The sequence below is a fragment of the Arachis hypogaea genome, chromosome 4 (assembly GCF_003086295.3).
Source record: "Arachis hypogaea cultivar Tifrunner chromosome 4, arahy.Tifrunner.gnm2.J5K5, whole genome shotgun sequence".
In the NCBI taxonomy this organism is placed as follows: domain Eukaryota; kingdom Viridiplantae; phylum Streptophyta; class Magnoliopsida; order Fabales; family Fabaceae; genus Arachis; species Arachis hypogaea.
This window is the reverse complement of record NC_092039.1, coordinates 91697627-91715471: the sequence shown is the minus strand read 5'-3', so window position 1 is coordinate 91715471 and position 17845 is coordinate 91697627. Positions and strand designations below refer to the sequence as shown.

At 41.1% G+C, this 17845-nt stretch overlaps 2 non-coding genes across 2 annotated transcripts; one reads left to right on the top strand and one right to left on the bottom strand.

Annotated features, from left to right (window-relative positions):
- Positions 1–8586: 8586 nt before the first annotated feature.
- LOC112799353 (small nucleolar RNA R71) lies at positions 8587–8694 on the top strand. Its single transcript, XR_003200928.1, has one exon. It is a non-coding gene; the product is annotated as a small nucleolar RNA R71 (small nucleolar RNA).
- Positions 8695–12625: 3931 nt separating this feature from the next.
- Positions 12626–12733, bottom strand: LOC112799352 (small nucleolar RNA R71). Its single transcript, XR_003200927.1, has one exon. It is a non-coding gene; the product is annotated as a small nucleolar RNA R71 (small nucleolar RNA).
- Between the last annotated feature and the right edge of the window lie 5112 nt (positions 12734–17845).

The window sequence follows — 17845 nt, the reverse complement described above, 5'->3', positions numbered from 1 at the left end:
CTTAAAAATTCTGAAGAAAAATACCTAATCTAAGCAACAAGATGAACCGTCAGTTGTCCAAACTCAAACAATCCCCGGCAACGGCGCCAAAAACTTGGTGCACAAAATTGTGATCATCAATGGCGCCATCAACATGGTACGCTCAATTGCAATCTCAACTCTTTATCACAACTTCGCACAACTAACCAGCAAGTGCACTGGGTCGTCCAAGTAACAAACCTTACGCGAGTAAGGGTCGATCCCACGGAGATTGTTGGTATGAAGCAAGCTATGGTCATCTTGTAAATCTCAGTCAGGCGGATTCAAATGGTTATAGAGGATTAATGATTAAAAGATGAATAAAACACAAAATAAAGATAGAGATACTTATGTAATTCATTTGTGAGAATTTTAGATAAGCGTATGGAGATGCTTTGTCCCTTCCGTCTCTCTACTTTCCTACTGTCTTCATCCAATCCTTCTTACTCCTTTCCATGGCAAGCTGTATGTTGGGCATCACCGTTTTCAATGGCTACAGTCCCGTCCTCTCAGTGAAAATGTTCAACGCGCTCTGTCACAGCACGGCTATTCATCTGTCGGTTCTTGATCATGTCAGAATAGAATCCAGTGATTCTTTTGCGTCTGTCACTAACGCCCCACAATCGCAAGTTTGAAGCTCGTCACAGTCATTCAATCCCTGAATTCTACTCAGAATACCATTGACAAGGTATAGACCTTTCGAATTCTCAAGAATGGCCGCCAATGGATTCTAGCTTATACCACGAAGATTCTGATTAAGGAATCCAAGAGTTATCCACTCAATCTAAGGTAGAACGGAGGTGGTTGTCAGGCAGACGTTCATAGGTGAGAATGATGATGAGTGTCACGGATCATTGATGAGCGGATAATTTGTACGCTTTTTGGCATTGTTTTTAGTATGTTTTTAGTATGATCTAGTTAGTTTTTAGTATATTTTTATTAGTTTTTAGTTAAAATTCACTTTCCTGGACTTTACTATGAGTTTGTGTGTTTTTCTGTGATTTCAGGTATTTTCTGGCTGAAATTGAGGGACCTGAGCAAAAATTTGATTCAGAGACTAAAAAGGACTGCAGATGCTGTTGGATTCTGACCTCCCTGCACTCGAAGTGGATTTTCTGGAGCTACAAAAGCCCAATTGGCGCACTCTCAACGGCGTTGGAAAGTAGACATCTTGGGCTTTCCAGCAATATATGATATTCCATACTTTGCCCAAGATTTGATGGCCCAAACCGGCGTTCAAAGTCACTATCAGAATTCCCAGCGTTAAACGCCGGAACTGGCACAAGGATGGGAGTTAAACGCCCAAACTGGCACCAAAGCTGGCGTTTAACTCCAAGAAGAGTCTCTACACGAAAATGCTTCAATGCTCAGCCCAAGCACACACCAAGTCGGCCCGGAAGTGGATTTTTATGTCATTTACTCATCTCTATAAACCCTAGGCTACTAGTTCTCTATATATAGGACCTTTTACTATTGTATTTTCATCTATTGATCACTTTAGATCTCTAGATCATCTTTTGATCATGTTTTTATGATTGAACCCTCTTTGGAAGGCTGGCCATTCGGCCATGCCTAGACCTTGTTCTTATGTATTTTCAACGGTGGAGTTTCTACACACCATAGATTAAGGTGTGGAGCTCTGCTGTACCTCGAGTATTAATGCAATAGTAATTGAATTAATACTCGAGTAAGAAAACACATGAAGTCGAGAGAATTCAAAGATCAGAGTAAGAAATCATCAAGAACAACTTGAAGATCCTTAAGACACATGAATGAATGCAAGGAAAACAGAAACATGCAATTGACACCAAACTTAAAATGAGACTCTAGACTCAAACAAGAAATTTTTGGATTTTATGATTTTCTAAATTTTTTGTGCTTTTTCGAAAATTAGGTGGAAAAGGGAAATAAAGGTATCAAAATTCTTAATGAGAATTCCAGGAATCATGCAATGTTTAGTCTAAGACTCCGGTCCAGGAATTAGACATGGCTTCACAGCCAGCCAAGCTTTCAAAGAAAGCTTCGGTCCAAAACACTAGACATGGCCAAAGGCCAGCCAAGCCTTAGCAGATCACTGCTCCAACAGCAAGATTGATAGAAATCAACAAGCTCTTGTGATGATAAGTTGAAACCTCGGTCCAATGAAATTAGACATGGCTTCACAGCCAGCCAGACTTCAACAAATCATCATGAAACTCTAGAATTCATCTTTAAGAACTCTGAAAAAAAAATACCTAATCTAACCAACAAGATGAACCGTCAGTTGTCCATACTCGAACAATCCCCGGCAACGGCGCCAAAAACTTGGTGGACGAAATTGTGATCACTACAACTTCGCACAACTAACCAGCAAGTGTACTGGGTCGTCCAAGTAATAAACCTTACACGAGTAAGGGTCGATCCCACAGAGATTGTTGGTATGAAGCAAGCTATGGTCACCTTATAAATCTTAGTCAGGCAAACTCAAATGGAAATGAATGATGATATACGAAAACATAAAGGTAAAGATAGAGATACTTATGTAATTCATTGGTAGGAATTTCAGATAAGCGTATGAAGATGCTTGTCCCTTCCGTCTCTCTGCTTTCCTACTGTCTTCATCCAATCCTTCTTACTCCTTTCCATGGCAAGCTTATGCAAGGGTTTCACCGTTGTCAGTGGCTACCTTCCATCCTCTCAGTGGAAATGTTCAACGCACCCTGTCACGGCACGGCTATCCATCTATCGATTCTCAATCAGGCCAGAATAGAATCCAATGATTCTTTTGCGTCTGTCACTAACGCCCCGCCTTCAGGAGTTTGAAGCTCGTCACAGTCATTCAATCATTGAATCCTACTCAGAATACCACAGACAAGGTTAGACCTTCCGAATTCTCTTGAATGCCGCCATCAGTTCTAGCCTATACCACGAAGACTCTGATCTCACGGAATGGCTGGCTCGGTTGTCAGGCGAGCACTCGGTTGTCAGGCGATCAACCATGCATCGTGTATCAGGAATCCAAGAGATATTCACCCAATCTAAGGTAGAACGGAGGTGGTTGTCAGGTACACGTTCATAGGTGAGAATGATGATGAGTGTCACGGATCATCACATTCATCAAGTTGAAGAACAAGTGATATCTTGGAACAAGAACAAGCGGAATTGAATAGAAGAACAATAGTAATTGCATTAATACTCGAGGTACAGCAGAGCTCCACACCTTAATCTATGGTGTGTAGAAACTCCATCGTTGAAAATGCATAAGAACAAGGTCTAAGCATGGCCGAATGGCCAGCCTCCCAATGATCTAAGAACTAGATGTCCAAAGATGATCAAAAGATCTAAAATGATCCAAAGATTCCAATACAATAGTAAAAGGTCCTATATATAGAAAACTAGTAACCTAGGGTGTACAGAAATGAGTAAATGACATAAAAATCCACTTCCGGGCCCACTTGGTGTGTGCTTGGGCTGAGCATTGAAGCATTTTCGTGTAGAGACTCTTCTTGGAGTTAAACGCCAGCTTTTATGCCAGTTTGGGCGTTTAACTCCCACTTTGGTGCCAGTTCCGGCGTTTAACGCTGGGAATTCTGAGGGTGACTTTGAACGCCGGTTTGGGCCTTTAAATCTCGGGCAAAGTATGGACTATCATATATTGCTGGAAAGCCCAGAATGTCTACTTTCCAACGCCGTTGAGAGCGCGCCAATTGGGCTTTTGTAGCTCCAGCAAATCCACTTCGAGTGCAGGGAGGTCAGAATCCAACAGCATCTGCAGTCCTTTTTAGTCTCTGAATCAGATTTTTGCTCAGGTCCCTCAATTTCAGCCAGAAAATACCTGAAATCACAGAAAAACACACAAACTCATAGTAAAGTCCAGAAGAGTGAATTTTAACTAAAAACTAATAAAGATATACTAAAAACTAACTAGATCATACTAAAAACATACTAAAAACAATGCCAAAAAGCGTACAAATTATCCGCTCATCACAACACCAAACTTAAATTGTTGCTTGTCCTCAAGCAACTGAAAATCAAATAAGATAAAAAGAAGAGAATATGCAATGAATTCCAAAAACATCTATGAAGATCAGTATTAATTAGATGAGCGGGGCTTTTAGCTTTTTGCCTCTGAATAGTTTTGGCATCTCACTCTATCCTTTGAAATTCAGAATGATTGGCTTCTTTAGGAACTCAGAATCCAGATAGTGTCATTGATTCTCCTAGTTAAGTATGATGATTCTTGAACATAGCTACTTAGTGAGTCTTGGCCGTGGCCCAAAGCACTCTGTCTTCCAGTATTACCACCGGATACATACATGCCACAGACACATAATTGGGTAAACCTTTTCAGATTGTGACTCAGCTTTGCTAGAGTCCCCAATTAGAGGTGTCCAGGGTTCTTAAGCACACTCTTTTTGCCTTGGATCACAACTTTATTTCTTTCTTTTTCTTTCTTTTTCTCTTTCTCTTTTTTTTTCGAATATTTTTTCTTTTTTTTTTGAATTCACTGCTTTTTTCTTGCTTCAAGAATCATTTTAATGATTTTTCAGATCCTCAGTAACATGTCTCCTTTTTCATCATTCTTTCAAGAGCCAATATTCATGAACCACAAATTCAAAAGACATATGCATTGTTTAAGCATACATTCAGAAAACAAGAGTATTGCCACCACATCAAAATAATTAAACTGTTATAAAATTTAGAATTCATGCAATTCTACTCTTTTTCAATTAAGAACATTTTTTTATTTAAGAGAGGTGATGGATTCATAGGACATTCATAACTTTAAGGCATAGACACTAAGACACTAATGATCACAAGACACAAACATAGACAAACATAAGCACTAAAATTCGAAAAACAGGAAAATAAAGAACAAGGAAATTAAAGAACGGGTCCACCTTAGTGATGGCGGCTTGTTCTTCCTCTTGAAGATCTTATGGAGTGCTTGAGCTCCTCAATGTCTCTTCCTTGTCTTTGTTGCTCCTCTCTCATGATTCTTTGATCTTCTCTTATTTCATGGAGGAGGACTGAGTGTTCTTGGTGCTCTATCCTTAGTTGTCCCATGTTGGAACTCAATTCTCCTAGGGAGGTGTTTAGTTGCTCCCAATAGTTTTGTGGAGGAAAGTGCATCCCTTGAGGAATCTCAGGGATCTCATGATGAGTGGGGTCTCTTGTGTGCTCCATCTTCTTCTTAGTGATGGGCTTGTCCTCATCAATGGGGATGTCTCCCTCTATGTCAACTCCAACTAAATAACAGAGGTGACAAATGAGGTGAGGAAAGGCTAACCTTGCCAAGGTAGAGGACTTGTCCGCCACCTTATAAAGTTCTTGAGCTATAACCTCATGAACTTCTATTTCTTCTCCAATCATGATGCTATGAATCATGATAGCCCGGTCTATGGTAACTTCGGACCGGTTGCTAGTGGGAATGATTGAGAGTTGGATAAACTCCAACCATCCCCTAGCCACAGGCTTGAGGTCATGCCTTCTCAATTGAACCGGCTTTCCTCTTGAATCTCTCTTCCATTGGGCGCCCTCTTCACAAATGACTGTGAGGACTTGGTCCAACCTTTGATCAAAGTTGACCCTTCTAGTGTAAGGATGTTCATCTCCTTGCATCATGGGCAAGTTGAATGCCAACCTTACTTTTTCCGGACTAAAATCCAAGTATTTCCCCCGAACCATAGTAAGCCAATTCTTTGGATCCGGGTTCACACTTTGGTCATGGTTCTTGGTGATCCATGCATTGGCATAGAACTCTTGAACCATTAAGATTCCGACTTGTTGAATGGGGTTGGTAAGAACTTCCCAACCTCTTCTTCGGATCTCATGTCGGATCTCCGGATATTCACTCTTTTTGAGTGAAAAAGGGACCTCGGGGATCACCTTCTTCAAGGCCACAACTTCATGAAGTGGTCTTGATGCACCCTTGAGATGAATCTCTCCATCTCCCATGACTCGGAGGTGGAAGCTTTTGCCTTTCCTTTCCTCTTTCTAGAGGTTTCTCCGGCCTTGGATGCCATAAATGGTTATGGAAAAACAAAAAGCAATGCTTTTACCACACCAAACTTAGAAGGTTTGCTCGTCCTCGAGCAAAAGAAGAAAGAAGAGAGTAGAAGAAGAAGAAATGAGGAAGAAGGGAATGGCTTTGTGTTCGGCCAACAAGGGGGAGAAGTGGTGTTTAGGTTGTGTGATAATGAAGGAGTGAAGAAGGGTTTATATAGGAGTGGGGGGGCTCATGGTTCGGTCATGTATGGGTGGGTTTGGGAGGGAAAGTGGTTTGAATTTGAAGGGTGAGGTAGGTGGGGTTTTATGAAGGATAGATGTGAGTGGTGAAGAGAAAGATGGGATTTGATAGGTGAAGGGTTTTTGGGGAAAAGGTGTTGAGGTGATTGGTGCATGGGTGAAGAAGAGAGAGAGTGGTGGGGTAGGTGGGGATCCTGTGGGGTCCACAGATCCTGAGGTGTCAAGGAAAAGTCATCCCTGCACCAAGTGGCAAGCAATAATGCATTTTGTGCCAATTCTAGCGTTAAACGCCGGGCTGGTGCCCCTTTCTGGCGTTTAACGCCAAGTTCTTGCCCTTTTCTGGCGTTTAACGCCAGTCTGGTGCCCCTTTCTGGCGTTAAACGCCCAGAATGGTGCCAGACTGGGCGTTAAACACCCAACAGCTAGCCTTACTGGTGTTTAAACGCCAGCACGCTCTCCTCTAGGGTGTGCTGTTTTCTTTCTGTTTTTCATTCTGTTTTTGCTTTTTCAATTGATTTTGTGACTTCTCATGATCATCAACCCACAGAAAACATAAAATAACAAAGGAAAATAGATAAAATATAATATTGGGTTGCCTCCCAACAAGCGCTTCTTTAATGTCAGTAGCTTGATAGTGGGCTCTCATGGAGCCTCAGAGATGCTCAGAGCAATGTTGGAACCTCCCAACACCAAACTTAGAGTTTGAATGTGGGGGTTCAACACCAAACTTAGAAGTTGGTTGTGGCCTCCCAACACCAAACTTAGAGTTTGACTGTGGGGGCTCTGTTTGACTCTGTTTTGAGAGAAGCTCTTCATGCTTCCTCTCCATGATAACAGAGGGATATCCTTGAGTCTTAAACACCAAGGATTCTTCATTCACTTGAATGATCAATTCTCCTCTATCAACATCAATCACAGCCTTTGCTGTGGCTAGGAAGGGTCTGCCAAGGATGATAGATTCATCCATGCAGTTCCCAGTCTCTAGGACTATGAAATCAGCAGGGATGTAATGGTCTTCAACTTTTACCAGAACATCCTCTACAAGTCCATAAGCTTGTTTTCTTGAATTGCCTGCCATCTCTAGTGAGATTTTTGCAGCTTGCACCTCAAAGATCCCTAGCTTCTCCATTACAGAGAGAGGCATGAGGTTTACACTTGACCCTAAGTCACACAAGGCCTTCTTGAAGGTCATGGTGCCTATGGTACAAGGTATTGAAAACTTCCCAGGGGCTGTCTCTTTTGAGGCAGCTTCTGCCTAGACAAGTCATCCAGTTCCTTGGTGAGCAAAGGGGGTTCATCTTCCCAAGTCTCATTACCAAATAACTTGTCATTTAGCTTCATGATTGCTCCAAGGTATTTAGCAACTTGCTCTTCAGTGACATATTCATCCTCTTCAGAGGAAGAATACTCATCAGAGCTCATGAATGGCAGAAGTAAGTCCAATGGAATCTCTATGGTCTTATTTTGAGCCTCAGATTCCCATGATTCCTCATTGGGGAACTCATTGGAGGTCAGTGGACGTCCATTGAGGTCTTCCTCAGTGGCGTTCACTGCCTCTTCCTCCTCTCCAAATTCAGCCATGTTGATGGCTTTGCACTCTGTCTTTGGATTTTCTTCTGTATTGCTTGGAAGAGTACTAGGAGGGAGTTCAGTAATTTTCTTGCTCAGCTGTCTCACTTGTGCCTCCAAATTTCAAATGGAATACCTTGTTTCAGTCATGAAACTTTGAGTGGTTTTGATTAGATCAGAGACCATGGTTGCTAAGTCAGAGGTGTTCTACTTAGAACTCTCTGTCTGTTGCTGAGAAGATGATGGAAAAGGCTTGCCATTGCTAAACCTGTTTCTTCCACCATTACTATTGTTGAAACCTTGTTGAGGTCTCTGTTGATCCTTCCATGAGAAATTTGGATGATTTCTCCATGAAGGATTGTCGGTGTTTCCATAGGGTTCTCCCATGTAATTCACCTCTTCCATTGAAGGGTTCTCAGGATCATAAGCTTCTTCTTCAGATGAAGCTTCCTTAGTACTGCTTGGTGCATTTTGCATTCCAGACAGACTTTGAGAGATCATATTGACTTGTTGAGTCAATATTTTGTTCTGAGCCAATATGGCATTCAGAGTGTCAATCTCAAGAACTCCTTTCTTCTGACTAGTCCCATTGTTCACAGGATTCCTTTCAGAAGTGTACATGAATTGGTTATTTGCAACCATTTCAATTAGTTCTTGAGCTTCTATAGGCGTCTTCTTCAGATGAAGAGATCCTCCAGCAGAGCTATCCAAAGACATCTTGGACAGTTCAGAGAGACCATCATAGAAAATACCTATGATGCTCCATTCAGAAAGCATATCAGAAGGACACTTTCTGATTAATTGTTTGTATCTTTCCCAAGCTTCATAGAGGGATTCTCCTTCCTTCTGTCTGAAGGTTTGGACTTCCACTCTAAGCTTACTCAATTTTTGAGGTGGAAAGAACTTTGCCAAGAAGGCATTGACTAGCTTTTCCCAAGAGTTCAGGCTTTCTTTAGGTTGTGAGTCCAACCATGTTCTAGCTCTGTCTCTTACAGCAAAAGGGAATAGCATAAGTTTGTAGACCTCAGGGTCAACCCCATTAGTCTTGACAGTGTGATGAGCGGATAATTTGTACGCTTTTTGGCATTGTTTTTAGTATGTTTTTGGTATGATATAGTTAGTTTTTAGTATATTTTTATTAGTTTTTAGTTAAAATTCACTTTTCTGGACTTTACTATGAGTTTGTGTGTTTTTCTGTGATTTCAGGTATTTTCTGGCTGAAATTGAGGGACCTGAGCAAAAATCTGATTCAGAGACTAAAAAGGACTGCAGATGCTGTTGGATTCTGACCTCCCTGCACTCGAAGTAGATTTTCTGGAGCTACAGAAGCCCAATTGGCGCGCTCTCAATGGCGTTGGAAAGTAGACATCCTGGGCTTTTCAGAAATATATGATAGTCCATACTTTGCCCAAGATTTGATGGCCCAAACCGGCGTTCAAAGTCACCCTCAGAAATCCCAGCGTTAAACGCTGGAACTGGCACCCAAATGGGAGTTAAACGCCCAAACTGGCACTAAAGCTGGCGTTTAACTCCAAGAAGAGTCTCTACACGAAAATGCTTCATTGCTCAGCCCAAGCACACACCAAGTGGGCCCGGAAGTGGATTTTTATGTCTTTTACTCATCTCTGTACACCCTAGGCTACTAGTTTTCTATAAGTAGGACCTTTTACTATTGTATTTTCATCTTTGGACATCTAGTTCTTAGATCAGACTTTGGTAGCTATCTTCATTTTATGCTATCTTAGATCATTGGGAGGCTGGCCATTCGGCCATGCCTAGACCCTGTTCTTATGTATTTTCAACGGTGGAGCTTCTACACACCATAGATTAAGGTGTGGAGCTCTGCTGTACCTCGAGTATTAATGCAATTACTATTGTTCTTCCATTCAATTCCGCTTGTTCTTGTTCTAAGATATCACTTGTTCTTCAACTTGATGAATGTGATGATCCGTGACACTTATCATCATTCTCACCTATGAACATGTGACTGACAACCACCTCTGTTCTACCTTCGATTGGGTGAATATCTCTTGGATTCTTTAATCGGAATCTTTGTGGTATAGGCTGGAACTGATGGCGTCATTCAAGAGAATCCGGAAGGTCTGACCTTGTCTGTGGCATTCTGAGTAGGATTCAATGATTGAATGACTGTGACGTGCTTCAAACTCCTAGAAGGCGGGGCGTTAGTGACAGACGCAAAAGAATCGATGGATTCTATTCCGGCCTGACCGAGAACCGACAGATGATTATCCATGCTGTGACAGAGCATAGGCGACGTAATCACTGAGAGGATGGGAGGTAGCCATTGACAACGGTGAAACCCTACATAAGCTTGCCATGGAAAGGAGTAAGAAGGATTGGATGAAGACAGTAGGAAAGCAGAGAGACGGAAGGGAAGGCATCTTCATGCGCTTATCTGAAGTTCCTACCAATGAATTACATAAGTACCTCTATCTTTATCTTATTGTTATTTCCGTTCATCATCATATCCATTTGAGTTTGCCTGACTAAGATTTACAAGATGACCATAGCTTGCTTCATACTAACAATCTCCGTGGGATCGACCCTTACTCGCGTAAGGTTTATTACTTGGACGACCCAGTGCACTTGCTGGTTAGTTGTGCGAAGTTGTGTAATGCCATGGTATTGAACACCAAGTTCTTGGGGTTCATGACCGGGGATTATGAGAGTTGTGAAAAGTATTGTTCACAATTTCGCGCACCAAGTTTTTGGCGCCGTTGTCGGGGATTGTTCAAGTTTTGAGCAAGCTTTTGGTAACATCAGTGCCAAGGATTGTTAAGTTTGGACAACTGACGGTTCATCTTGTTGCTTAGATTAGGTATTTTTTTTCAGAGTTCTTAAGAATGAATTCTAGTGTTTCAAGGTGATGTTCTTATCATCACCAAAGCTGATTGATCTTCATCAATTTAGCTCTTGAATGCAATGTTCTGCTGAAGCTTGGCTGACCATGTCTAATTCCTTTATACTGAAGTTTTAGACTAACATTGCATGATTCCTGGAATTCTCATTAAGAACTTTGATACCTTTTTCCACTTAATTTTCGAAAAACACAAAAAAATCATAAAATCATAAAATCCAAAAATTTCTTGTTTGAGTCTAGTGTCTCATCTTAAGTTTGGAGTCAATTACATGCATTCATTCATGTGTCTTAAGGATTTTCAAGTAGTTCTTGATGATTTCTTACTCTAATCTTTGAATTCTCTTGACTTGAGTATTTGTGTGTCTCATATGCATTCTCATTAGTGTCAGTAGTATACAAACTGCTAAGTTTGATGTCTTGCATGCATTGTTATTTGATTCTTGTTGCATTTTGACTTTTCCTTATTATTAAAAATCCAAAAATATTTTAATTTGTGTCTTCTCAAGTCAATTATACAGAGAATTGAAGATTCAGAACATACAGCAGAGGAATTATACAGAAAAAGCTGGGCGTTCAAAACGCCCAGTGAAGAAGGACAGACTGGCGTTTAAACGCCAGCCAGGGTACCTGGTTGGGCGTTTAACGCCCAAAAAGGTATAGTTTTGGGCGTTAAACGCCAGAATGTGCACCATTCTGGGCGTTTAACACCAGGATGGCACAAGGGGGAAGATTCTGTTTTTCAATGCAATTTTTTTCAGTTTTCAAAGTTTTTCAAAATCAAATCGTTTTCAAATCATATCTTTTCAATCAAATCTCTTTCAAATTTAATTTCTTTCTTTTTTTCAAAGATACTTGCTACCAATTAATGATTTGATTCAACATTTCAAGTATGTTGCCTTTTCTGTTGAGGAAGGTTTAATGTTTGAATCATATCTTTTCTTGTTAGTCAAGTTTTTAATTTTCAAAATCAAATCTTTTTAAAATGTTTTTCAAATCATATCTTCTCAATCACATTTTTTTTAAAAAAAACTAATCAAATCTTCTTAACCACATCTTTTTCAAAATAGTTTTCAATAAAATCTTTTTGATTTCTAATTTCCAAATCTTTTTCAAAAAAACACTTCACTTCTTTCCCACTTTCATTTTCGAAAATTAAGTAATGTTTTTCAAAATTTTCACTTAATTTTCGAAAATCACTTCCCTTCTTCTCACATCCTTCTGTTTATGGACTAACACTATTCCTTAATGCAAATTCGAACTCCATCTCCTGTGATAAGTTTGAATTTTCTACTTCTGTCTTCTACTCTTCTTTTCCTCTGACACTTCAAGGAATCTCTATACTGTGACATAGAGGATTCCACATTTTCTTGTTCTCTTCTCTTTCTTATGAGCAGGAGCAAAGACAAGGGCATTCTTGTTGAGGCTGATCCTGAACCTGAAAGGACCTTGAAGAGAAAGCTAAGAGAAGCCAAAGCACAACTCTCTTTAGAGTACCTGACCGAATTCTCCAAAGAAGAAGAACTCATGGCAGCCGAAAACAACAACAATGCCAACAATGCAAGGAAGGTGTTGGGTGACTTTACTGCACCTACTCCCGATTTCTATGGGAGAAGCATCTCTATCCCTGCCATTGGAGCAAACAACTTTGAGCTTAAGCCTCAATTAGTTTCTCTAATGCAACAGAATTGCAAGTTCCATGGACTTCCACTGGAAGATCCTCATCAGTTTTTAGCTGAGTTCTTGCAAATCTGTGACACTGTCAAGACTAATGGGGTTGACCCTGAGGTCTACAGACTTATGCTATTCCCTTTTGCTGTAAGAGACAGAGCTAGAACATGGTTGGACTCCCAACCTAAAGAAAGCCTGGACTCTTGAGAAAAGCTAGTCAATGCCTTCTTGGCAAAGTTCTTCCCACCTCAAAAATTGAGTAAGCTTAGAGTGGAAGTCCAAACCTTCAGACAGAAGGAAGGAGAATCCCTCTATGAAGCTTGGGAAAGATACAAACAATTAATCAGAAAGTGTCCTTCTGATATGCTTTCTGAATGGAGCATCATAGGTATTTTCTATGATGGTCTCTCTGAACTATCCAAGATGTCTTTGGATAGCTCTGCAGGAGGATCTCTTCATCTGAAGAAGACGCCTACTGAAGCTCAAGAACTGATTGAAATGGTTGCAAATAACCAATTCATGTACACTTCTGAAAGAAATCCTGTGAACAATGGGACTAGTCAGAAGAAAGGGGTTCTTGAGATTGACACTCTGAATGCCATATTGGCTCAGAACAAAATATTGACTCAACAAGTCAATATGATTTCTCAAAGTCTGTCTGGAATGCAAAATGCACCAAGCAGTACTAAAGAGGCTTCATTTGAGGAAGAAGCTTATGATCCTGAGAACCCTTCAATGGAAGAGGTAAATTACATGGGAGAACCCTATGGAAACACCTACAATCCTTCATGGAGGAATCATCCAAATCTTTCATGGAAGGATCAACAGAGACCTCAACAAGGTTTCAATAACAATAATGGTGGAAGAAACAGGTTTAGCAATAGCAAACCTTTTCCATCATCTTCTCAGCAACAGACAGAGAGTTCTAAGCAGAATACCTCTGACTTAGCAACCATGGTCTCTGATCTGATCAAAACCACTCAAAGTTTCATGACTGAAAAAGGTCCTCCATTAGAAATTTGGAAGGACAAGTGGGTCAGCTGAGCAAGAAAATTACTGAGCTCCCTCTTAGTACTCTTCCAAGCAATACAGAAGAAAATCCAAAAGGAGAGTGCAAGGTCATCAACATGGCCGAATTTTGGGAGGAAGAAGAGGCAGTGAACGCCACTGAGGAAGGCCTCACTGGGCGTCCACTGGCCTCCAATGAGTTCCCTAATGAGGAACCATGGGAATCTGAGGCTCAAACTGAGACCATAGAGATTCCATTGGACTTACTTCTGCCATTCATGAGCTCTGATGAGTATTCTTCCTCTGAAGAGGATGAGTATGTCACTGAAGAGCAAGTTGCTAAATACCTTGGAGCAATCATGAAGCTAAATGACAAGTTATTTGGAAATGAGACTTGGGAGGATGAATCCCCTTTGCTCACCAAAGAACTGGATGACTTGTCTAGGCAGAAACTACCTCAAAAGAGACAGGATCCTGGGAAGTTTTCAATACCTTGTACCATAGGCACCATGACCTTCAAGAAGGCCTTGTGTGACTTAGGGTCAAGTGTAAACCTCATGCCTCTCTCTGTAATGGAGAAGCTAGGGATCTCTGAGGTACAAGCTGCAAGAATCTCACTAGAGATGGCAGACAACTCAAGAAAACAAGCCCATGGACTTGTAGAGGATGTTCTGGTTAAAGTTGAAGACCATTACATCCCTACTGATTTCATAGTCCTAGAGACTGGGAAGTGCATGGATGAATCCATCATCCTTGGCAGACCCTTCCTAGCCACTGCAAAGGCTATGATTGATGTTGATAGAGGAGAGTTGATCATTCAAGTGAATGAAGAATCCTTGGTGTTTAAAGCTCAAGGATATCCCTCTATCACCATGGAGAGGAAGCATGAAGAGCTTCCCTCAAAACAGAGCAAAACAGAGCCCCCACAGTCAAACTCTAAGTTTGGTGTTGGGAGGCCACAACCAAACTCTAAGTTTGGTGTTGAATCCCCACATTCAAACTCTAAGTTTGGTGTTGGGAGGTTCCAACATGGCTCTGAATATCTGTGAGGCTCCATGAGAGTCCTCTGTCAAGCTACTGACATTAAAGAAGCACTTGTTGGGAGGCAACCCAATGTTATATTTTATCTATTTTATTTTGTTATTATCTCTTTTTTGTAGGTTGATGATCATGAGAAGTCACAAAATCAATGAAAAAAGCAAAAACAGAATGAAAAACAGGAAGAAAAACAGCACACCCTGGAGGACGCACCCACTGGCGTTTAAACGCCAGTGAGGTTAGCTGTTGGGCGTTTAACGCCCAGTCTGGCACTATTCTGGGCGTTTAACGCCAGAAAGGGGCACCAGACTGGCGTTAAACGCCAGAAAAGGGCAAGAAGCTGGCGTTAAACGCCAAAAATGGGCACCAGCCCGGCGTTTAACGCCAGAAATGGCTAAAAACGTGATTTTGTTTGCCATTTGGTGCAGGGATGACTTTTCCTTGACACCTCAGGATCTGTGGACCCCACAGGATCCCCACCTACCCTACCACTCTCTCTCTTCTTCACCCATTCACCAATCACCTCAACACCTCTTCCCCAAAAACCCCTCACCTATCAAATCCCATCTTTCTCTTCACTACTCACATCCATCCTTCATAAAACCCCACCTACCTCACCATTCAAATTCAAACCACTTTCTCACCCAAACCCACCCTCAAATGGCTGAACCCTACCCTTCCCCTTCTCCTATATAAACCCTCCTTCACTCCTTCATTTTCACACAACATACACACCACTTCTCCCCTTCTTGGCCGAAAACAAAAACCATTCCCTTTCCCCTCATTTCTTCTTCTTCTACTCTCTTCTTTCTTCTTTTGCTCGAGGACGAGTAAACCTTTTAAGTTTGGTGTGGTAAAAGCATTGCTTTTTGTTTTTCCATAACCATTTATGGCATCCAAGGCCGGAGAAACCTCTAGAAAGAGGAAAGGGAAGGCAAAAGCTTCCACCTCCGAGTCATGGGAGATGGAAAGATTCATCTCAAGGGTGCATCAAGACCACTTCTATGAAGTTGTGGCCTTGAAAAAGGTGATCCCCGAGGTCCCTTTTTCACTCAAAAAGGGTGAATATCCGGAGATCCGACATGAGATCCGAAGAAGAGGTTGGGAAGTTCTTACCAACCCCATTCAACAAGTCGGAATCTTGATGGTTCAAGAGTTCTATGCCAATGCATGGATCACCAAGAACCATGATCAAAGTGTGAACCCGGATCCAAAGAATTATCTTACTATGGTTTGGGGGAAATACTTGGATTTTAGTCCGGAAAGTGTGAGGGTGGCGTTCAACTTGCCCATGATGCAAGGAGATGAACATCCTTACACTAGAAGGGTCAACTTTGATCAAAGGTTGGACCAAGTCCTCACAGTTATATGTGAAGAGGGCGCCCAATGGAAGAGAGATTCAAGAGGGAAGCCGGTTCAATTGAGAAGGCATGACCTCAAGCCCGTGGCTAGAGGATGGTTAGAGTTTATACAATGCTCAATCATTCCTACTAGCAACCGGTCCGAAATTACCATAGACCGGGCTATCATGATCCATAGCATCATGATTGGAGAAGAAATAAAAGTTCATGAGGTTATAGCCCAAGAACTCTATAAGGTGGCGGACAAGTCCTCTACCTTGGCAAGGTTAGCCTTCCCTCATCTCATTTGTCACCTCTGTTATTCAGTTGGAGTTGACATAGAGGGAGACACCCCTATTGATGAGGACAAGCCCATCACTAAGAAGAGGATGGAGCACACAAGAGACCCCACTCATCATGAGATCCCTGAGATTCCTCAAGGGATGCACGTTCCTCCACAAAACTATTGCGAGAAATTAAACACCTCCCTAGGAGAATTGAGTTCCAACATGGGACAACTAAGGGTGGAGCATCAAGAACACTCCATCATCCTCCATGAAATTAGAGAAGATCAAAGAATCATGAGAGAGGAGCAACAAAGACAAGGAAGAGACATTGAGGAGCTCAAGCACTCCATAGGATCCTCAAGAGGAAGGAAGAGCCGCCATCACTAAGGTGGACCCGTTCCTTGATTTCCTTGTTCTTTATTCTTCTGTTTTTCGAATTTTAGTGCTTATGTTTATCTATGTTTGTGTCTTGTGATCATTAGTGTCTTAGTGTCTATGCCTTAAAGTTATGAATGTCCTATGAATCCATCACCTTTCTTGAATAAAAACGTGCTTTAATTGAAAAGGAAAGAATTGCATGAATTTTGAATTTTATAACAGTTTAATTATTTTGATGTGGTGGCAATATTTTTGTTTTCTGAATGTATGCTTAAACAGTGCATATGTATCTTGAATTTGTGGTTCATGAATGTTGGCTCTTGAAAGAATGATGAAAAAGGAGACATGTTACTGAGGATCTGAAAAATCATTAAAATGATTCTTGAAGCAAGAAAAAGCAATGAAAAAAAAAGAGAGAAAGCGAAAAAAAAAAGAAAAAAAAAAGAGAAAGAGAAAAGAAAGAAAAAGAAAGAAATAAAGTTGTGATCCAAGGCAATAAGAGTGTGCTTAAGAACCCTGGACACCTCTAATTGGGGACTCTAGCAAAGCTGAGTCACAATCTGAAAAGGTTCACCCAATTATGTGTCTGTGGCATGTATGTATCCGGTGGTAATACTGGAAGACAGAGTGCTTTGGGCCACGGCCAAGACTCAAAAAGTAGCTATGTTCAAGAATCATCATACCTTACTAGGAGAATCATTAACACTATCTGGATTCTAAGTTCCTAAAGAAGCCAATCATTCTGAATTTCAAAGGATAGAGTGAGATGCCAAAACTGTTCAGAGGCAAAAAGCTAAAAGCCCCGCTCATCTAATTAATACTGATCTTCATAGATGTTTTTGGAATTCATTGCATATTCTCTTCTTTTTATCTTATTTTATTTTCAGTTGCTTGAGGACAAGCAACAATTTAAGTTTGGTGTTGTGATGAGCGGATAATTTGTACGCTTTTTGGCATTGTTTTTAGTATGTTTTTGGTATGATATAGTTAGTTTTTAGTATATTTTTATTAGTTTTTAGTTAAAATTCACTTTTCTGGACTTTACTATGAGTTTGTGTGTTTTTCTGTGATTTCAGGTATTTTCTGGCTGAAATTGAGGGACTTGAGCAAAAATCTGATTCAGAGACTAAAAAGGACTGCAGATGTTGTTGGATTCTGACCTCCCTGCACTCGAAGTGGATTTTCTGGAGCTATAGAAGCCCAATTGGCGCGCTCTCAACGGCGTTGGAAAGTAGACATCCTGGGCTTTCCAGCAATATATGATAGTCCATACTTTGCCTAAGATTTGATGGCCCAAACCGGCGTTCAAAGTCACCCTCAGAAATCCCAGCGTTAAACGCTGGAACTGGCACCCAAATGGGAGTTAAACGCCCAAACTGGCACTAAAGCTGGCGTTTAACTCCAAGAAGAGTCTCTACATGAAAATGCTT